This window comes from Dipteris shenzhenensis, chromosome 19 (assembly GCF_047967505.1).
Source record: "Dipteris shenzhenensis isolate YYH24624 ecotype China chromosome 19, Dip_SZ_1.0, whole genome shotgun sequence".
Taxonomy (NCBI): Eukaryota; Viridiplantae; Streptophyta; class Polypodiopsida; order Gleicheniales; family Dipteridaceae; genus Dipteris; species Dipteris shenzhenensis.
The window spans coordinates 12,938,577-12,962,014 of NC_141614.1; the positions used below are offsets into that span (position 1 = coordinate 12,938,577).

The 23,438-nt window shown below is 42.5% G+C and overlaps 1 long non-coding RNA gene across 1 annotated transcript; it reads left to right on the plus strand.

Annotated features, from left to right (window-relative positions):
- The first annotated feature begins 2,829 nt into the window (after positions 1-2,829).
- On the plus strand, positions 2,830-17,191 carry LOC147890103 (uncharacterized). Its single transcript, XR_015542699.1, has 2 exons — positions 2,830-2,940; positions 16,978-17,191. It is a non-coding gene; the product is annotated as an uncharacterized LOC147890103 (long non-coding RNA).
- The last annotated feature ends 6,247 nt before the right edge of the window (positions 17,192-23,438 follow it).

Consider the following 23,438-nt stretch of genomic DNA (forward strand, 5'->3'; position numbering starts at 1 on the left):
TCTTCTTCTTCTTCTTCTTCTTCTTCTTCTTCTTCTTCTATTTTAGTTGGAATGAGAGAATGTGGAGGCAGTCCTTTATATACACATTTAGGTTTAGGGTTTTTCATCCCAAATTTTTTTAAATTTCCTCCTTGTCAACTCTCTCAATTCCTTTCTTTCTCTCATAACTCTTTTTTAAATCACTCCAACTCCAAGTACTCATATTAAATCCTCTTTTAAAGTTTCCATCCTTGTCAACTCTCTCAACTCTTTTCTAAATCATATCTCTTTGAACTTTACTTTGAATCCCTCTAGGTACTCATATGCTCCCGCAGTTGCATGAATTAGTTAAGCCTTGATGCTCCCATCCAAGTACTCAATATTAAATCCTTCCATGGTCACATGAATTAGTTAAGCCTTTGTGCTCTCATCAAATATTAATCACCATATTTTTTTCAAAGACTAAGATAATGTGATTGAGAGCATGTTTTTTTCATTTTCTTTAACAAATAAAACAATTTAACTTTTTATTATAATCATAAGCGTGTTTTTTCCATTTTTCAAAACCTAAAATCAATTTAACTTCTATTATAATTATACTATTTTTTACCAAGTCTAAAAAAGCATCTTGGAGAAAAACATGGCTTAAATTTGCAATTTTGACCATACAAACCATTTACCATCGCACAATACTTTGAAAGTGCATCAACATAGGTGGAATTGATGCATGTGCAAAGTATCATATCGAGCAAACACACACATGTGAATAAGACACACCTTTTAGATTGACACATGTGCAAAGTATTGTACCTATTGGACACGCATGCATGAATAACACACACCATCGAACACGTGCACATAAATAACACACACATTTCACACCTCAAAATGTGTTTTCTAAACACCGTGCATAACACTAAGTTGGTAAAAAACATGGTCTAATGAGACTTCAACCACGCAAACCATATCTGATGGGAACGATACTTTGCATATGCCTTAAGGGAGTTGGAATTGACACATGTGTGCCGTATCATGCTATCGGATATGTGCACATTTGAAGAAGACAATTGGCAGCGTGTATTTTGACCATTATGCATGACACTTTGTGAAAAACGTAGTGTAATGTGACTTTGTCCATGCAAACCATATCCAATGGGCACGATACTATACACGTGCCTCAACATTTGAGAGTGTTTTTTTTTATTTTTTTAAACAACCAAAATCAATTTAACTTTTATTATAATTATAAGCATGCTTTTTTTCATTATTTTTAACACCTAAAATTAATTTAACTTTTATTATAAGTACAATATTTTAACCAAGTATAAAGAAACATCATACTTGGAGAAAAACATGGTTTAAATTTGTGATTTTAACCATACAAATCATTTATCATATCACGATACTTTGCAACCGCATCAACATAGGTGGGATTGATGTGTGTACAACGTATCGTACCCATTAGATGCACGCGTGAATAAGACACATGTTTTAGATTAACACGTTTGCAAAGTATTGTACCCATCAGACATGCATGTGTGAATAAGACACACCATCAAACTTGCACGCATGAATAAGACACACTTTTCAGATCCCAAAACTTGTTTTCAAACTGTTGTGCATGACACTAAGTTTGTAAAAAACATGGTCTAATGTGACTTCAACCATGCAAACCATATCCGATGGGAATGATACTTTGCACATGCCACAAGAGAAAAAAATTTGACACATACTCACCATATCGTGCTATTAAATATGCGTATGTTTGAAGAAGACACCCAGCAACATGTATTTTGATTGTTATCCATGACACTTTGTGAAAAATGTGGTCTAATGTGACTTTGTCCCTGCAAACCATATCCAATGGACACGATACTTTGCACGTCTCCCAAAATAGGTGGGATTCATGTGTGTGAAAATTATCATGCCCATCAAATATGTGTGTGTCTGAATAACAGACTTGAGATCATGTTTTTAGGCAGGTAGCATTGTGGAATGAAAAGGAATTCTAGCTTGTGGTTGAGCCACGTGTCTAGGTAATAACCTTGGATTTACACTAATCCAAGGATTATTGAATGTGGCAACTGCTTGTGAGAGGGGGCGATGGCTGCACTGCCTGCTTGCAATTCTCTTTGAATTCAATCCCTAGCCTTCTCCTTCACGGTTACATCTGTGGGATCTTTGCCATCCCCATTGATTCACTTCATATCCTCACTGGAACTCAAGAAATCACTCCTCATCTTTCCCTCCATGCTGACCCCAATGGCTTATTCCCTTTTTGCAACCTACTCCTCTATCTTCTAGGCAGTAAAGGGGGCTTTGGATCCCTTCTCAAAGGCATTGGTACCAAAACTAACTAGAAAAAGACATAAAATTTTGATGCCTTTCGGGATATTATTTGTATGCAAACTCTGCTAGGTGAATACGGTAAAGATGTTGAAGGAATGGAATGCAGAGGTGAAGGAAAGAGAGCTTGAAAAGGCAGCAAATGCCTTTTTAAAGAAACATATGAAACGTAAAGAAAAGGACTCCAAGGAGATAGAGAAGAGCGATGGAAGAGGCATTGCGAGATGTAGATTAGAGAATTTTCTAGGTTGGTGGTCGGCAGCACGCTCTGGCGTAATGCAATCTTTGCTGATTAAGTTCCAATCTCTCTTCGTGTCTTTGAACTCTGTGGATTCATACTCAGAATCACTAGCTCTTAGATCCCGGGCTGAAGATATAACCTAATGCATCCTGCCGCGGATTCAGGCCAATCTTTGGAGCATCTATGAATCTAGTAAGGTCAATCAGACCAGCGGTGGCAGCCAACAACTTGAAGAGCCTATGGTTGTATGTAGTCGCCCCGATTTTGGGTGCTCTTGCAGGAGCATGGTCCTAAAATCTCATTCGGCTACCAGAAAATAAGAAGCGAAAGCACATTGAAGATCGACCGACAAGTTCTAAACGATCATGCATTTGGTAAGCCCATTCATTATTGTATAGATTGCAAATTTTGGCAGAGGATTTGTGAAAGCTCTATAGATTTTGTTTCATCCTCATCTTCATCTTTCTCTCTTCAACCATCGATCTCTACCATCTCTCTCAGCTCACTGAGAGTGCTCTCAATGGAAGCAAGAACGGAAGAGGGAGAGAGAAAAACAGAGAGCCACACAAGTTTAAGGGAGAACAACCAGTGAGCATACTATCCAATGCCCATCAATACATGACAATACTCAAACCGCTGACTAGGTAGACTCTTCGTTAGCATATCTACAGGGTTATCATATGTATGAACCTTAACAAGCTCTATGCGCTTGTCCTCAAGTACCTCCCTGATGAAATGGTACCTGACCTCAATGTGTTTGGTCTTTGCATGAAAGACCGGATTCCGTGCTAGCTGAATAGCACTCATGGAATCACTATGCAATGTCAGTACACCTATATGAATCCCCAAATCTCCCACTAGCCGATCAAGCCATATAGCCTCCTTGCAACCCTCTGTGGCTGCAACATACTTAGCCTCTGTGGTAGACAAAGCAACGCACTTCTGTGTGCGAGACATCCACGACACTGCACCACCTGCAAAGGTGAACACATAACTAGAAGTGGATCTCCTACTATCCACATGCCCTGCATAGTCTGAATCTGTGTACCCAAGTACATGCATGTCTCCTTTACCAAAGTAGATGCACATCTCCTTGGTACCCTTCATGTACCTCATGATGCACTTAACTGCCTCCCAATGCCTCTTTCCTGTTGGGGTAAAGGGCAGTGTGCCCACCCACTTGTACAATGCCCATGTATACTCATATATATATGATAGAGGAATAAGCTGGAGTAGCTTTTGCTCCACCACTTTTGGTGTCTCCCCTTATCCCTTTGTGTGTGCTCTCCTCTCCCACAAGTGGTATCAGAGCCCATGGCATTTGATCTACGAGGAGCTCTTGGCTGCAGGTTGTTGGAGTTGCTGTGCGTGGAGGATAAGATCTGCTTTGACATTCAAGGGATGCCATGAGAGGTCGCTACTAAGTTTGTCGATGCTGGAGCCGTTTGTTATTTGGCCTACGAATCGCCGTTGGTGGGTTTGGAGCAATGGACATTGAGGCTGAGCGTCGGAGTAGAGGCTGTGGCGCTGCTGAAGGGCTATGGAGATGGCGCTCGTGAGAGAGTAGCTGAGGGATATGGCTTGGCTACTCGTATGGTTGACTGTCTACGGGGGCTGCTAGTTTGCTCGTCCGTGTGTGGTGGAGGCGCAGCTGCGGACTGGTTTGTCCCATTGAACAGAGGACTTGGCCGATGGAGGGTTGACTGTGTTGTGAGCTATGTCGAGTCAGCTTGCTTGCCGAGGCATGAAGAGTTGCTCACGTTGGAGGCAAACATGTGCTAAAGCTTTGCTTGAAGCTACTGTGGATGGCTGAGTGCCTGGGAGCAAGAGCTATGGCCGTTGCAATGTTGATGATGGCTAGCTCTGTTGACGATCACTCGTGGTAGTCTGTTGCATGGAGAGCTGAGCAACTTGAGCAACATTGATGGAGCGACTGGTTGCTGGTATAGTTTGTCTAGGAATTGCATGGGTCATGGGAGTTGAAGCCTTTGAGGAGGATGCCTTGCATGCAGCTGCGAGTTGAAGGCATTTGGAGAGCCGCCTCATTTTGGCTGTGAGCCGCCTGGTGGCTATTGAAGAAGCTAAGGAGCACGTAACCAAGCTATTTCGTTAAAGATTTTTTTTGGCATTGGTTATACTACAGAATTGAGTGGTTTTGGCCAGCAAGTGGTCTTCATCGGCACTCTTCTTTTCGAGCACCTTGCATTCATACCATACAATCATCTTCCAGGCCTCTTTCATTCCCTCGTCATAGAGCTCGGCTCTCTCTGTCTAGTCAGTGGGTTGCATATTTTTCTTGCAGGTACATCACTTTGGTAGTGGCAGTGACACATGCTTTGACAGTGGTACATGCCTGGTTGAGATGCATTGACAGTTTGTTGGATGCATGGTTATTTGCCTATGTTGGATACATACGGTGGTACGGTGATGTATTGAGATCCTGTCAGATTAGCATTGTTTGGAGCTGTTTTAGGGCTGGTTTGTTAGCATTTTGGGGCTGATTTGTTACCGTATTCAGGGCTGATTTTATGGCATTGTGTTTGCCATTGGTCAGGACATTACAATTGCTGCTGTTGCTGTTTTTTATGACAAAACAGTCATTTTCAGGACTGAATATCTCTTTTCTGGTGTGGAATTGCACTTTGTGCCGAACTGGAAAGTTGTAGTTCATAGAACATACTACAACTTTGCTCTTGGAAGCAAGTTGATCCGGCATAAGCTGCAGGAGTTACAGCCTCTGCAAAACCACAAAAAGTTGCAGTCTACTGTCTATTTGTGACCAATGTGCAGTCATTTTCAGGACTGAATATCTCTTTTCTGGTGTGGAATTGCACTTTGTGCCGAACTGAAAAGTTGTAGTTCATAGAACATACTACAACTTTTCTCTTGGAAGCAAATTGATCCGGTATAAGCTGCAGGAGTTACAGCCTCTGCAAAACCACAAAAAGTTGCAGTCTACTGTCTATTTGTGACCAATGTGCAGGAAGCTGTTTTTCAGGTGAGAATATCTGAGAATCCACAAGAATTTGGCTCTTGAGGTCAACTGATAAGTTGTAGATCTTTTTACAAGCTACAACTTTGCTGTTTATAGATTTGGCATCCGGTCTTTCAGTGAAAAGATATCGCTGTTCAAAAACAGGGATAGCGTGTTATTTTGCCCAAAGTGACTGTGAGGTATTGTTGTAGGAATTTCTCTTGAACAACAGTGAATTGGGAACTCACAGCAAATTACAGAAAGTGATTGGGATCTCACTTTAGTCCAAGGGCATTATTGGCATTTTGGCAAGTCACTTTGGCACATTTGGCAAGTGGTGAATGCTTGATTTTGTTGCCAAAGGATTGCACACTTGAGGTGATGCATTGGTGATGCAGCAAATGCCATTTCGATGCATTATGGATTTGCATTGGTGGATGCCGCACTGATGTTTATGGATAGTTGACCTGGGCTCCTATTGCCATTGGTTGAGCAGGCATTGCTCATTTGGTTCAGTGCATTTCTTACTTGGATTGCCAGGCATTGGCAGGTTACTGGGCTGCATATATTCTTGTTTATGCCTCTTTATGGCTGAGTGCTTTTGAGTAGTGGATCAGCCAGTTTATTTGGAGACCTGATTAGTCTAGACAACACTATATTTTTGGTCATTTGGGTTGCCTATTGCACTATATTGCTCTTTGGTTGTGAGCTATTGTGCCACAGATATGGCATCTACAGCTGGTAGTGCCCTCTTTGATATTGAGAGGTTGGATGGATCAAACTTTCAGTATTGGAAAGAGTAGATTTATGATGTGTTAGTGCAGAAAAAGTAGCATAAGCCCATTCAATGCAAAGGTGTCAAGCCTAATAGCATTAAATAGAGTGATTGGGATGACATGGATGAGCAAGCATCACTCAGTCATCACTCTCGAAGTCTGTCTACTTGCAGGTACAGGATGGTGTACAGGGTGTAGACTACCATGCATATGAGTTCTATACTCGTATATGCCGGATGTATGACCACGATAGTGTTATGTTACAGCATGATGGGTTGAAATGCCCTGATGTGCTGAAATATAGCCTTGATATGCACTCCAGAGATAGATCAATTGGTAGAAACAGATCATGTTCACAGGGGAATTCCAAGAGCAAGTCTAGCTCTCGGACTTGCGTTAGATGTTTCTATTATGGAAAGTATGGCCACATGAAAAAGTATTGCTAGAAATGGCTGAGAAAATACAAGAAGAAGAGCAAGGTTAAGAATGACAGGAAGAAGGAGAAGAAGCATGTTGAGCTTCAGAGGCAATCTGGTTATAGCTAGGGGATCACGGGTTGGATTCTCTTATGCATTGCATGTATCAGGTGTCCAAGATAAGATGCTTATGATTAGTAAGCAGCCATCAGTTAGTTTATGGTATGCCAGACTTCGACATATGTCTACTGCAGGTATGAAAGCCCTTACAACATTGAGATACATTCCTGTTATGGATGTCTCTCAAATTTTATGTCATGATTGTGATGATGATCAGCAGTCAGGATCCTCTTTTGTGAGGAAGACAGTCAATGAGAGGTATGTTGAGCCATTGCACTTGGTTCATAGTGCAGTTTGTGGGCCTATGCCTACCGTTTCACTGGGTGGCGCCTCTTACTTTGTGAGATTTATTGATGCTGCTACAAAGTACCTATGGGTATATCTGATTCGGCAGAAGCATGATGTATATGATACATTTCAGCGCTTCTTGGGTAATGCTAAAAATCAGTCAGGAAAGAAGCTATTGAGCTTGATGACTGATGGTGATGCAGAGTTTACCTCTTTTAGATTTCAGCATCTATGTGATACACTTGGTATCAGGAGGGTGTTGACCACTCCTCATCTTTTTGCTCACGATGCCTTGGCAGAAGGCATAAATTGGATTCTATTGGACAGGATTGGTAGCATGCTACGATATGCAAGTCTTACTGAATGCTATTGGGTTGAGGCATGTAAGACAGCTGCATACTTGCTTAACAGGTCACCCATGAGATCTCTAAATGGTAGAGTGCCATTTGACTTCTTGATAGGCAGGACACCATGTTATGAGCATTTACGTGTGTTTGGCTGCGAGGCTTATGCTCATGGTTCCCGATTGAGGAGGTGTATCTTCCTTGGATATAGTGAGTCCAGTAGGGACTATAGGTTATGGGATTCTTCAACTAGAAAGTTGATACGTAGCCATAATGTCTATTTCAGAGAGGATGCTATGTTTAGACAGCCCAAGACTGTGGATAGCAGGAGAGTGGTGTTTCAGGAGGGTGTAAGTGCACTGATACCTCCGAATTCTTTGCAGGGGCAGCCCATATCCCTTAGAGTGGGAGGTTTTTCCCACAGTGAGCAGGTTATAAAGTTGGGACAGCCACGATTACTTCCTAATTTTGGTCAGACATGGTCAGATGTCTCGAGTATTCCACAGGTTTATACTCCTATAGAGATTATTGATGCATCTTTTATGGATAGTTACAGTTTACTCCCAGGATGCGGAGTGCCTCTTGCAGATGAGGATGAGGCTATGCATGGTGAGGATGATACCTTGGCTAATGATGCCCGGTATGATCCATTGGCTGGTTATGCCAAGACAGATGTGGTTTCTGTAGTTATTGTCTCGGGTCATATTGCACATGGGTAGGAATCATTGATATGTTTGCTTCATAACTACCTCCATGGCCAGAAGCAATCCCCTCGAGCTTGGCTTCATAGATTTGATACTGTTACGAGAGCTCAGGTTGTGATGCGCAATGAGACAGGTTATGGTCTCAGTATTCAGGAGGTTGCTATCTTTCTGAGGTTACTTGCCATATGGTTCCTTATGGACAGGGATGCTTTGCAGTGGGAGCTACATGGTCTTGATGATGTTTGCCAGATACTTGGTTGTTTCAGTATGGAGAGAGGGAAGTTACTGAGTACTCCATTGCTTGTATTGGCTCCATACTTAAAACACACTTAAAACACAGTAGGTTTGACGATCACAGATCAGATGAGCAGCAAGTTATGGTTGATATGGCAGCCATAGTACTTCATGCATCCATGACTGTGTTGAGACTTGGTTCTCACATGTTTGCCATTGGGGCTACACTTCCGGTTCTTGCTTCCATTGCAGTGGGAGTTGGTAGCATGATTATGGTAGATTTTGGCGGTAGGGAAGCGGTTGTGGACATCAGATCCTTATGCTTCCAGGAGCAGCATGCAGGTGATGCAGGTTGGGTAGACCAACAAAGGTCTATTGTAGGTCATGTGCTTATGGTCACAAGTGGTACAGAGACATTTTCTTTGCACAGTGACTATTCGGGTGCTATGGACTTAGCACAGGAGCACGTGGTGGTGAGAGTTTACTCTCCTAGTGAGATCTGGCATGAGATCTTGGTTGACAGGCATCTATAGCTTGTCATTTTCTATCCTGCAAACCTGATGTCTGCTAGCAGCTTATCCTCTATGCACTTTGCACATTGTAAAGTGCCGATTGGCATAGGATGATGGTCTAATCATCTTGTTTTTCAGCCTATGGCTGATTGTATTATATGTGTACTATACTCCCTTAAAGGCACACTGCCTATAAGTGGGAGGTTGTTGGGGTAAAGGGCAGTGTGCCCATCCACTTGTACAATGCCCATGTATACTCATATATATATGATAGAGGAATAAGCTGGAGTAGCTTTTGCTCCACCACTTTTGGTGTCTCCTTATCCCTTTGTGTGTGCTCTCCTCTCCCACATTTCCTGGATTAGCCATATATCGGCTCACAACTCCTACTACAAATGCAATGTCTGGTCTAGTAGCTATCATAGCATATATAGACTCCCAACCACTGATGCATAAGGAACCTTGGCCATCATGGCCCTCTCCTCATCTGATTTGGGACTATCTGTATGACTCAGTTTCACATATGGAGGCAATGGAGTACTCACTGCCTTTCCCCCCTCCATATTGAAACACTGCAATACTTTTGTAACATACTCCTTCTGTGAAAGCCAAAGGAGTTTCCTACTCCGATCACACGTGATGCGCATACCAAGAATATGACCTGCAAGTCCCAAATCCTTCATATCAAAGGCCTCATGCAACTTGGCCTTTAATGCATCTAGCTCATAAGTATTCTTGCTAGCCAATAGCATATCATCCACATATAGTGCCAGGATTATCAGGCTATTATCCTTAGCCCTTTTATGTAGAGGCAGTGATCAATTTCACTCCTTCTAAAACCCTGGGACCGAATGAAAGCATCAAACTTTTGATACCATTCTCTAGGCGCTTGCTTAAGTCCATAGAGACTCTTCTTCACCTTGCCAACTAAATGCTCTTTGCCCTTTTTTTCAAAGCCTTCCGGCTGCATCATGTAAATTTCCTCATGCAGATCCACGTGCAAGAAAGTTGTCTTGACATCCATCTGCATAAGCTCCATATCCTAGGATGCCACTAGTCCAAGCATGCATCTAAGTGTGGTCATCTTCACAACCAGAGAGAATATCTCATCAAAGTCTACACCCTTCTCTTGCTTGAATCCTTTAGTGACCAAACGGGCCTTGTACCTAGGCACATCATCACCTGTGACCTTCATCTTGTAGACCCATTTACATGGCAATGCTTTCTTTCCATGTGGCAAAGAAACCAAGTCCCAAGTCTTATTCTTCAGAACTGAACTCATCTCTGATTGCATAGCATACTCCCCCTTGCGTTGATCCTCACGCATCATAGCCTCTCTGTAGCAAGACGGCTCCCCACAAATAGTAAGCATCACATAGTCTACCCCTGGAACAAACCTATTAGGCGGTCTAGACACTCTAGATGATCTTCTCAAGGGCATTTCAGCTTGATGTCCCACCTGCATGTCAGCCACATTTGGCTCATCATTTCCACCAATAGATGATCCATCATCTACCCTTGATCGTATACGTGTAAGAGTACTTGGTGGTACCATTTCTTGCACATTTGGTACATGGACAGCTTGCTGTCTATCAACATATGTAGGTGGATTCACATCCTGGAAAGTGATTCTCCTCATTTTCACATCCCTCATGGGTGCCTTATGCATCTTCTTCTCATTGAAGTCTACATCATGGCTATGTATGATCTTCTTTGCTTCTGGATCCCAGAGACCATAGCCTATCTCTCCACTTTCAACATAACCCAGAAAGATACATTTCCTAGACTTAGGATCTAGCTTCTTTCGAAGCTCTCTCGGCACATGTGCATATGCCTCACACCCAAATATATGCAGATGAGAGTAAGAGGGCTTCTTGCCACTCCATGCCTCTTTAGGAATACCACCATCCAAACTTTTATTAGGTGATCTATTGATCACATGCACTGTAGTCGTCATTGCCTCAGCCCAAAAACCACCAGAAAGACTTGCATTGGAAAGCATGCATTGCAACCTTTCTTGAATGGTACGGTTCATCTTTTCTGCAATTGGATTTTGCTCTGGAGTACGAGGGGATGTGAGCTCCCTCTTAATCCCATGTGTATCACAGAAATGCTGAAAGTCATGAGAGAGATACTCTCCACCATTGTCAGTCCGTAGGCATTTAAGCGTTCTACTTGACTAATTCTCAACCAAGGCCAGCTATTTCTGAAATACCTGGAACACATCACTCTTCTGAGCTATAGCATAAGCCCACACTTTCCTAGTTGCATCATCAATGAATGTCACATAGTATTCAGCCCCGCCTAATGACCGTGTAGGCATGGGACCACATACGTCTGAATGCACCAAATCAATCTTTTCAAACTCTTTCTTTTCCCTTCTTTAATGGGCTGATTTATTTTGCTTCCCATAGAGACAGTGCTCACAAAATTCAAAATCAGAGAAACTCAAATGCGGTACATAACCCAAATGGCATAAGAGTTTGGCTCATATGGCCCAAACGGTAATGCCATAAAGAAGTGCTTGGCTGCTCGGTTATTGCAACAACATGAATAAATACCCCTGATACATGTAAGGGATACAAAGTCCCACACTTGGCACCCCAAGCCAAAAGCATAGAGCCCTTCTGAATTTTCCAACTCTGAAAGCCAAAAGTGGTGTGAAAACCAGCATCATCTAGTTGACCCATTGAAATAAGGCTCTTGGTCAACTTAGGCACATGTCTCACATGTTTCAAAATAAATGCAGACCCATTTGCAAAAGAAAACTTTATGTCACCTGCTCCGACTATGTCACATGCATAATCATTGATGCACACAACCTGTCAACCATTCCTTATGGGGAGTAACATGGAATGAAGCACCAGAATCCAAAATCCAATCCTGGGAATATGCATCATCTGAAGTGGTAAGCAACTCTGTAGATAAACTAGACATGAAGAGAATGTCATTGTCACTATCATGTGTGACTGCATTGATCTCCTCAATCTTCACTTTTCCTTTGTCCTCCCTTGGACTCTCTTCCTTCTGATTTGCACCCCAATTTGCATTCTTTTTCTTATCCTTTTGCTCTCTTTTCAGCTTGTAGCAATCCTTTTTCATATGGCCCTTCTTGCCACATTGGTTACACTCAATATTCTGTGCCCAAGATTTGCTACGAGACTTCCCTCTTTCTTGGGACTTCCCCCTGAACTGTGATCTGCCCCTTTACACATTTAAGGCTGCATCCTACTTGTTGCTGTCCATAGACTTGCGTCTAATCTCCTCGGCCAACAAGCTACCCACAACATCATCAAATTTTAGTACTCCACCAAGTGCAGAGTTACTAACAGCTGTACGGAAGGTATCCCATGAGGATGGCAATGAACATAAGAGAAATATTGCCTAAGTCTCCGCATCAAAATTCATCTTCTGAGCCTGAAGCTGGCTGAAAATAATATTGAATTCATTCAAGTGAGAAGCAATGGAGACCCCTTCCTTCATCTGCAGCTCAAACAACCTCTTCATGAGGTAAACTTTATTAGAGGTAGTTTCCTTCTCATAAGTGGCACACAGTTTCTTCCACAAATCTTCCATAGTCTGCTCATTTACTACTGTGAAATAAACTGACTCTGCAAGATGAAGTCTAATAGTAGACTTTGCTAATGCATCCAACTCATTCCAATCATCCTCAGAATATTTGTAGGCTTAGCTTCAATCCCTACCAAGAGTTTAATCTGCTTCTTCTGAATAAGCACATCCCTTATCTATTCTTTCCACAAAGAAAAGTTTGTCCCATCATACTTTTTAATGTTGAAAAACTCCTTTTCAGACATGGAAGAGGATGCCATGATGCAAATAAAGCAAAATCCCAAATGATAGTGCCTGTAAGAGAGAATCACACCAAATACCAGGTGCACCCAAATGTGTATGCCACAATAGACTGAAATATCACCAAAACTCAAAGCTCAAAGCATCAAAAGATGCAACTAACTCATGTGCATGTACTATGCATCCATATGAGCAAATCTGGCCCAAAAGAAAATGCCAACTGCAATGGCAATCCAAAATGCCAATAAGTGCCAAATGACTCAAGCATAAACACCGTCCACTGGCATTTGCATCAATAATATCTCATCCAAGAGAGCATAGCACTATCAGTGCATCACCTGCAATGTGTCAAAGCTGTCCCTCAGCATAAAATAGCATCCATGTGCAAAGGGTCCATAAAAATAGCATCCCACAAGGCAATTTGGTCCTATCAGCGCATCCAATAAGAATCGCAATGCATCCAAATGGCCTATAAATCATCCAATGTAACCCAATGCACACCACGAATGAGCGCACATGGCTCAAACTACAACCAGAGTGATCTACATAAGGTATGCTCAAGAAATCATGGTTTCACGGAAAAGACCGCTACTGAAAATAGAATCTGAGATGCCTCAAAGCATGGGCGCCATTGCATAATCGGACTCAGTATGAAAATCTGCAAGTATCTCTTGCCTGCCGGAACTCCAAAATCCCAACCGATGAGTGAGAAATGGGAGTCAACACTTATCCACTGCCATGTGGCATAAATCTAAGGTTTCAAAACCTTAGAATGAAAAATGCATAACAGAGAGACAAAATTGAATACACAGAGATCTATAACTCTAAAAATCCTCTACTAAATCGTGCAAGAAATGACAGGTAGGGGTTTTTGGGTGTCTGGAACGCAATGGGACAGACAGTTAACCGTGGTCTCAATCACTAGGTCCAACACACGGACTGAAAAACGTTTTTGGAAACAGAGCTGTTTGTAAACTCCACCGGAATGCGAATGATGAGCAACATAGAAGTTTTAGGACCTCCTGAGTCCACCAGAACTGACAGATCTGCAAATGGTTGCTCCAAACTTGAGTTCCAACACCCGGGCAGAAAAACGTAGGAACTGACACAGTGAGTCAGAAATCCAATGAAATGATCCCAGATTCAAGAATGAAGGTGTTTCCAAGCTCGTGAAGTGAAGTGGACACCAAAAGCAAGCAATAGTTGCCTGTACAAGTCAATACAGAGTCTCTGTCATCGAACGGAACAAGGAAAAGCTTAAAAAACGACTTTTTCTTTGAAAACACTTAACAGGCTCTCAAAACCACTTCGCAAAACCAAAGTGACTTTTCCAAAGGTTTCTTCAAGGTCTCTGCACACTCGGATGCAAGTAAAGTCACCCACAAAGCTTCCCACAGAGCTGCTGAGCTTCTAAGCATTCATGCACGCTCAGCTAGATCACCCGGGCTCTGATACCAGTTGAGAGTGCTCTCAACGAAAGCAAGAACGGAAGAGGGAGAGAGAGAAACAGAGAGCCACACAAGTTTTTGGTGGGTGCAGAACACCCTAATCTTCTTTTTCATTCATTTATATATGTGTTTGAGTATTGTACATAACCGAGGTAAAGGCACAGTGACCTTTAACCCCCACACTCACATCCCCACATCTTCTATTGCTTGCTCTCGATTCTTTCCCACTCCTCACTTTGTCGCCATGGGAACCCCTCTCCTCTCTCAGCTTCACCAATTTCAGTGCCATTCCATGGCTATTCCTCCTTGCCCTCATCGTCCAACATTAATTGGAAGGCATCGTCTTCTTGCAGACTTGTGAACTTTTATGGGAGGAGAAGGGTATCCATTTCACCGGATGATGCTGAGATATGGTCTGCCAAAGGAGATCTACGATAATTTGCCAAAGATCAATCAATCATTTTGGTATTAATTTCTATTGAAATCATCTACTACTAACAAATTCATGCAAATCCTAGAACTGACTTAGCCATGCTCCATTTTTTGGAGCCACTACTCCCCACCTACTTTTTTAATGAGAGATATTGGTGACAGAGGACTCAAATCCACAGCTTGCATCAATACACCGACTATGAGGCTTAAAAACATCATTGTCATAGACGGTAGTTGGCCTCCTGTAAATGGAGATCAAACATACAACGATCGAGAGCTGGATGAGTCTTTCCAAGAGCCAACCACTTCAAGTTCTGTTTTCAGGCTCCTGCAGAGATGGTCACGCAGCTTAGGCAGAAGAGGCCATGCGTAGGGATAAGTTAAAGTTTTTAGGTCGTCAAAAGATTATCATTAGCAAAAAATGGTGGGAAATTCCAAGACAATGATGCAAAGTGCCATATTCTTTGTGTTAGCATTGCAGCTTTGATTATGCTGATAGAGACTATTAATGATGCACTATTGGACAAAATGGTAGTGGCTTTACCGTATTCTTGTGACAGGACTATCTAAAGTGGAAGGCAGAGAATAGAATTGTTCTAGATGGGGTGAATGCAAATGTTTTTTTGCATACAACATATGCAATAGGAGGATGTGTCTCCAACTACTGTCACATTTGTTTGTAGCTTGAAAGCTTATGGCAGCATAGGAGCAATAGACAAAGGCCAAGAACACACGTTGAAATTACCAAAAAGGAGTCAGTAACAGATCTTTTTGTTGGCAGTGCCTTGGTACATATGTATGACAATTGTGGTTTCTTGCAAAAGCATAGGACCTGTTTGATAGGCTTTCAGTTTTAGATGTCTTGTGGACTGCACTAATGGCTGGTTATACCAAGCATGGTCTTGGTGAGGAAGCACTGGAGTGTTTCAAACAGATGCAACTTGGTGGTGTCTTTTCAACTATGATCGCATTTCTTTGCAGCTTCAAAGCTTGTGGTAGCATAGGAGCTATAGATAACGATCGAGAAATACATGCATTGTTAGAGAGGGTTTGGAAAGCGATAGATCTCATGGCTTGCATTAATTGTAGGATATATTGATGAGGGGCTCCGCGAGAAATCTTGATCAAATAGATACAACTTGAGGGTGTGTCTCCATATGATGTGGTAGCTATGGTTAAGAAGAAGCCTTTCCCTCCTAATCTTATGGTGTAACACACTGTGCTGGGGGCTTGTAAAAAATGGGTCAAGCGGAACTTTAAAGACAAGCCTTTGAACATGCACTGCAATTAGATCAAAAGGATGTTGCAGCTTATGTCTTGATGTCTAACATCTATGTAGATGCCCACATGCAAGAGGATGAGAAGAAAGTTGAGAGCCCTTGTTGCACTCTCTCACCTCTTGTAGATAGGCCCAGAGAGTAGGCTTCCTACTGCTCTTTTCTGCCCTGGAACTGCTAGTTGCTGGGTATGAAATGAGGCCTGAGGCCTCTGCTTTTATAGGCCCCAAGGGGATGGCAAAACCTACTGACCCAGGCCCCTAGATTTGGCCAACCTGGTCAATTCTTCCTGCCCTGAGAAACCGACCTGGTTGGCTGCCCCTACCAGCCCAACCAGGGCCCTGTATAAGGGTCTTTTCTAGGCCCTTTTTCAGCCTTTGTTCCAGGGATTCAGCCCCCTAGCCAGCCCACCATCTCCAGGCCTGATCTGCTGGCTCCAAGCAGACCCACCAGCCTCAGCCAGGGTACCCAGGTGCTGCTGCTCCCTTCCATGGTTGTGCGACCTGTAGGCTCTGTTGCAAGCTGTCCATCTGCACACAGATGCCCTGCACATAGGCGCCTTTGTCTGTGCAATCCCGCGCCATATCTACTGCCCCTGACTGACCTCCTGCCAGGTTAGATCTAGGACTTGCTGTCCCTGCCTTATACTCCTTCCACAGGTTCCGTCTGTTGCAGCCATGCTGGTCTCTTTGATGTGAGGTGCTGCCCATGTGGCAGCCCCCTCTCTTTCTTCTCTCTTGGGCACATCCTGCCCTATAGGTCTCCCTCCCCCACGCTCTCCTCATTTGGGGGCTTACAGATGGGGAGGTGACCATTCCAACAATATTATGATGTATTTTCGTTCTCGTTGCAAATAACCAGGGTGATCCAGTTGTCCCTTTCACTCTGTTATATGCTTAGTGGTTGTATTAGCTCAAATATGATTGGCAGGTTTGTTTGGCTACTCAGGATCAGATAATTGATCACTTTCTTGCTCCATGTATGCATTTCCCTTTTCTTCCATAACGTTTTACACAGTAGGAGTGCGATGTGGTCCAGATTATGAATTGTGACATTTGATGCAACTGCATTTGTAGGTTTGGGGATTGGGGCCTGGGAAGCTCTTGCAGTCAATTCAATTGCAGTTAGCAATCAACTCCCTTGTTTTACATCTCAATGAGCAGTCATTGTATGCTGGGACAACGGATGGGAAAATATTTGTTCGAGTTGTGAATCAATGGCCATTATGTGTATCTAATATTGATATTAGTGGTCTTTTCCCCGAATTTCTCGCTCACAGGTGAAGCTGGCATGAGCACTACATTGTATTTTCCTGCATGCTTCTAGTTATTAGGCGTGTAGGCTTAAACAGGTTCCTCATTATAAAATACAAATACTTGTTGTGGCATTCCAAACAGGTCCCCAGTTACAGCTTTAGCTATCAATTTTGATGGAAGGTGTCTAGCATTTGGTTCAGAAGATGGTTGTGTATGCATGTGGGATACTGTTACTGGAAATGTTGTGAGGGAATTGTACATTAAAGGTAGTCTTCTTCAAAGTTAGCTAGATTAGGGTTTCTATTTGAGGCTTGTGTAAGTGGGTCTCATTGCCAGTTGACAGAAGCAAGAAGGATCATAGTTTCATGGGTTTTTTGAAGGATTGTTTTCTGATGCATGGATGATGCAGGGCCTGTAACTAACCTTTTGGTCATACCTGAGGCACATATATTTGGACAATGCAAAGATTATGAACATAGTTTTTGCAGAGTTAGAACATTGTCTAGTCCGTTTTCTGATTTAATCAGGAGCTCAAATCAATCCTAGGACTTATATTCTCATCGAGAGCCCCTTGTGTTGTTGCTTGCATCTATTCCAAACAATGGAGAAGCCAGGCAAGGACATTTGTATAGTGGAAGTTCTTTGGAGAATCAGCTTTTTGAAATGAAGGTTGGGACAATCTCTCTTTTTTTTTTGGGATACTGGAAAGATTTTCATCTCCGATGATGCATTTGGGTAGCCATTTTATGTTAAACAAGTTATGGAGAGGATTTCTTTGCCTGATCTAATACATCTACTAGCAATGTCCTTGTGAAGCTGAGCTGAAGTTGATATAAGAGAGAGATCTAGATGAATGTAGAGCAATCATTGCAATTGCTTAAGAGCTTGAATTCGTGAGTCAAATATAGAATTGTACATATGGTTGATGAAAACAGATTTTCAGGATGATACAGATTAGGGGCTTGCTCTTGTCAGGGTTTGGACTTCTTTTGGTTCATAGAGCATGATATGAGGTTGACTTTTACTCTTTACATTGGATTGTTTAGATATGGTTCAATAGTGAGACTCACCTTTGTTGGCTTTTCCACTTGATATACTTTCTTGATATTAGTCCATTTCCATTATGGGGTTGATTTGGTTTTATTAGCTGTTTATGCACTTCTATCCTTTTATTCTTTTGTGAGATGTGAAAAGGCATGCATTCCACAATATTTGAAAGAGAAGTAAATGAACGAGTGATGTTGAATCGGCAGTATTTTCATGTAATTGGAGAAGTGCTAGGGCCTATCTCCTTTAAGAAGGAAAGGTTCAATATATTCTTTTATAAGTGCGAACCTTCATCATGATGGGGCTGCCCCTCATCTTTGGAGTTGACAAAGGCCTTGTTCAAATGGTTTTTGTTTGTGTAGGTGTGTAAATTTATGAGCCTGTGTGAGATCATAATTTTAAAGCACGGTCTCCAATCACCCTTGGGCACCGAGGGAAAGATCTTGTAGTCTACATTGAGACACACTGGAGCTAGAAGAAAGGACTACACACAGTGCATGCTATGCACACATAAGCCAGAGATCTGCGAACAGACCTGTACAGACTGTGGGGGTTAAAGGTCATTGTGCCTTTACCCCGGTTATGTACAATACTCCAACACATATATAAATGAATGAAAAAGAAGATTAGGGTGGTTCTGCACCCACCAAAACTTGTGTGGCTCCTTGTTTCTCTCTCTCCCTCTTCCATTCTTGCTTCCGTTGAGAGCACTCTCAACTGGTATCAGAACTCGGGTGATCTAGCTGAGCATGCGTGAATGCTTAGAAGCTCAGCAGCTCTGTGGGAGGAAGGAAAAGCTCTGTGGGAAGCTTTGTGGGTGATTTACTTACATCCGAGTGTGCAGAGACCTTGGAGGAACCTTTAGAAAAGTCACTTTGGTTTTGTGAAGTGGTTTTGAGAGCCTGTTAAGTGTTTTAAAAGAAAAAGTCGTTTTTTAAGCTTTTCCCTGTTCCGTTCGATGACAGAGACTCCGTATTGACTTGTATTGCTTGCTTTTGGTATCCACTTCACTTCAAGAGCTTGGAAACACCTTCATTCTTGAATCTGGGATCATTTCATTGGATTTCTCACTCACTGTGTCAGTTTCTGCGTTTTTTGTGCCCGGGTGTTGTAACTCAAGTTTGGAGCAACCATTTGCAAATCTGTCAGTTCCGGTGGACTCATGAGGTCCTAAAACTTCTATGTTGCTCATCATTCGCACTTCGATGGAGTTTACAAATAGCTCTGTTTCCAAAAACGTTTTTCAGTCCGTGTGTTGGACCCAGTGATTGAGACCACGGTTTCCAAAACCATCTGTCCCATTGCATTCCGGACGCCCAAAAACCCCTACTTGTTGGTTATATTTACGCGATTCGGTGGAGTATTTTCAGAGTTATAGATCTCTGTGTATTCGATTTCGTCTCTCTGTTATGCATTTTTCATTCTAAGGTTTTGAAACCTTAGATTTATGCCACATGGTAGTGGATAAGTGTTGACTCCCATTTCTCACTCATCGATTGGGATTTTGGAGTTCCGGTAGAAGAGAGATATATTTTCTTGCTGAGTCCGATTATGCAATGGCGCCCATGTTTTAAGACATCTCAGGTTCTATTTTCAGTAGCGGTCATTACCGTAGGACCATGATTTCTTGAGCATGCTTCATGCAAATCACTTTGGTTGCAGTTTGAGCAGTGTGCGCTCATTCGTGGTGTACATTGGGTTGCAGTGGATGATTTATAGGCCATTTAGATGCATTGCGGTCCTTATTGGATGTGCTAATAGGCCCAAATTGCCTTGTGGGATGCTATTTTTATGTATGCTTTGCACATGGATGCTATTTTATGCTGAGGGACAGCTTTGACACATTGCAGGTGATGCACTGATAGTGTTATGCTCTCTTGGATGAGATATTCTTGATGCATATGCCCATGGACACGGTGTTTATGCTTGAGCCATTTGGCACTTATTGGCATTTTGGATTGCCATTGCAGTTGGCATTTTCTTTCGGGCTAGATTTGCTCATATGGATGCATAGTACATGCACATGAGTTAGTTGCATCTTTTGATGCTTTGAGCTTTGAGTTTTTGTGATATTTCAGTCTATTGTGGCATACACATTTGGGTGCACCTGGTATTTCGTGTGATTCTCTCTTACAGGCACTAGCATTTGGGAATTTGCTTTATTTGCATCATGGCATCCTCTTCCATGTCTGAAAAGGAGCTTTTCAGCATTAAAAAGTTTGATGGGACAAACTTTTCTTTGTGGAAAGAACAGATAAGGGATGTGCTTTTTCAAAAGAAGCAGATTAAACTCTTGGCAGGTGTTGAAGATAAGTCTATATATATGTCTGAGGATGATTGGAATGAGTTGGATGCATTAGCAAAGTCTACTATTAAACTTCATCTTGTGGAGATGGTGAAAGTGGAGAGATGGGCTATCGTCTCTGGGATCTAGAAGCAAAGAAGATCATATGCAACCATGATGTAGTCTTCAATGAGAAGAAGATGCATAAGGCTCCCATGAGGGATGTGGAAATGAGGAGAATCACTTTCCAGGATGTGAATCCACCTACGTATGTTGATAGATAGCAAGCTGTCCATGCACCAAATGTGCAAGAAATGGTACCACCAAATACTCCCACAGGTATACAATCAAGGGTAGATGATGGATCATCTATTGGTGGAAATGATGAGCTAAATGTGGTTGATATGCAGGTGGGACAGCAAGCTGAAATGCCCTTAAGAAGATCATCTAGAGTGTCTAGACCGCCTGATAGGTTTGTTCCAGGGGTAGACTATGTGATGCTTACTGATTGCGGGGAACCTTCTTGCTACAGAGAGGTTATGATGCATGAGGATCAATGCAAGTGGGAGTATGCTATGCAATCAGAGATGAGTTCACTTATGAAGAATAAGACTTGGGACTTGGTTTCTTTGCCACATGGAGACAAAGCATTGCCATGTAAATGGGTCTACAAGATGAAGGTCACAGGTGATGATGCGCCTAGGTACAAGGCCCGTTTGGTCGCTAAAGGGTTCAAGCAAGAGAAGGGTGTGGACTTTGATGAGATATTCTCTCGAGTTGTGAAGATGACCACACTTAAATGCATGCTTGGACTAGTGGCAGCAGAAGATATGGAGCTTATGCAGATGGATGTCAAGACAGCTTTCTTGCATGGGGATCTACATGAGGAAATTTACATGGTGTAGTAGGAAGGCTTTGAAGAAAAGGGCAAAGAGCATTTAGTTTGCAAGCTGAAGAAGAGTCTCTATGGTCTTAAGCAAGCGCCTAGAGAATGGTATCAGAAGTTTGATGCTTTCATTCGGTCCCAGGGTTTTAGGAGTGAGATTGATCACTGCCTCTACACTAAAAGGGCTAAGGATAATAGCTTGATAATCTTGGCACTATATGTGGATGATATGCTATTGGCTAGTAAGAATACTTATGAGCTAGATGCATTAAAGGCAAAGTTGCATGAGGCCTTTGATATGAAGGATTTGGGACTTGCAGGTCATATTCTTGGTATGTGCATCATGCGTGATCGGAGTAGGAAACTCCTTTGGCTTTCACAGAAGGAGTATGCTACAAAAGTATTGCAATGTTTCAATATGGAGGGGGGGAAGGCAGTGAGTACTCCATTTCCTCCATATGTGAAACTGAGTCATACAAATAGTCCCAAATCAGATGAGGAGAGGGCCATGATGGCCAAGGTTCCTTATGCATCAGTGGTTGGGAGTCTTATGTATGCTATGATAGCTACTAGACCAGACATTGCATTTGCAGTGGGAGTTGTTAGCCGGTATATGGCTAATCCAGGAAAGAGGCATTGGGAGGCAGTTAAGTGCATCATGAGGTACATGAAGGGTACCAAGGAGATGTGCATCTGCTTTGGTAAAGGAGACATGCGTTTACTTGGGTACATAGATTCAGACTATGTAGGGCATGTGGATAGTAGGAGATCTACTTCTGGTTATGTGTTCACCTTTGCAGGTGGCGCAGTGTCGTGGATGTCTCGCGCACAGAAGTGCATTGCTTTGTCTACCATAGAGACTGAGTATGTTGCAGCCACAGAGGGTTGCAAGGAGGCTATATGGCTTGATCGGCTAGTGGGAGATTTGGGGATTCATATAGGTGTACCGACATTGCAGAGTGATTCCATGAGTGCTATTCAGCTAGCATAGAATCCGGTCTTTCATGCAAAGACCAAACACATTGAGGTCAGGTACCATTTTATCAGGGAGGTACTTGAGGACAAGCGCATAGAGCTTGTCAAGGTTCATACAGATGTTAACCCTGCAGATATGCTAACGAAGAGTCTACCTAGTTAGCGGTTTGAGTATTGTCATGTATTGATGGGCATTGGATAGTATGCTCACTGGTTGTTCTCCCTTAAAGGCACATTGTCCTTTAAGTGGGAGGTTGTGGGGGTTAAAGGTCACTGTGCCTTTACCTCGGTTATGTACAATACTCCAACACATATATAAATGAATGAAAAAGAAGATTAGGGTGGTTCTGTACCCACCAAAACTTGTATGGTTGTCTGTTTCTCTCTCTCCCTTTTCCGTTCTTGCTTCCGTTGAGAGCACTCTCACAGACATGGGTCTACTCATCTCTAGATACATGTCACTATCACAGGCATGAATGAGCATGCTTGATATTTGTGGATTCAATTCAGGAGACCCTTAGCTGAGGATGTATACCTTTAGCATGCTACTTTTCCCCATAGACATCCGATTACGCCAAGGAGGAGCCACAATGTAAGGCTATGTCTTGATATCCCCTTACCTTCACCTCAGAGTTTTTTTAAAAAAAACATGCATTCCCTTGTGCTAGGAACCGATCATTACTTTTTGAGTTGGCACTATCTCAACCCATCCAGGCCGGCTCCATAACTTTGACCATTCACGAGATCCCATCTAAGGTAGCCATCTCTTTATCCTCTTGTTGTGAACCTTTTGTAGTGCAGTCCATCTTGAAGCAGATGGTTGGTACAGTGGGTAATACAGCTAAGGATAATAGTAAGGGGCCCAACCTAATTGGGTGCAGAAGCTTGGAGCATAGGTTTATTAGCGGAGGTGGAACACCAGGAGGTAAAAGTAGCTCAATGCATTCATAGTAGTAGTTGCATAGGGTAAAGGTGAAAGCACAGGAGTTATCGGTGTGACTCTTTGGATAACAGAGACTAGAGGTTCTCTAGTTGGAAACTATGGTTAGGCAGTTAGCATTGTGGAATGAAAAGGAATTCTAGCTTATA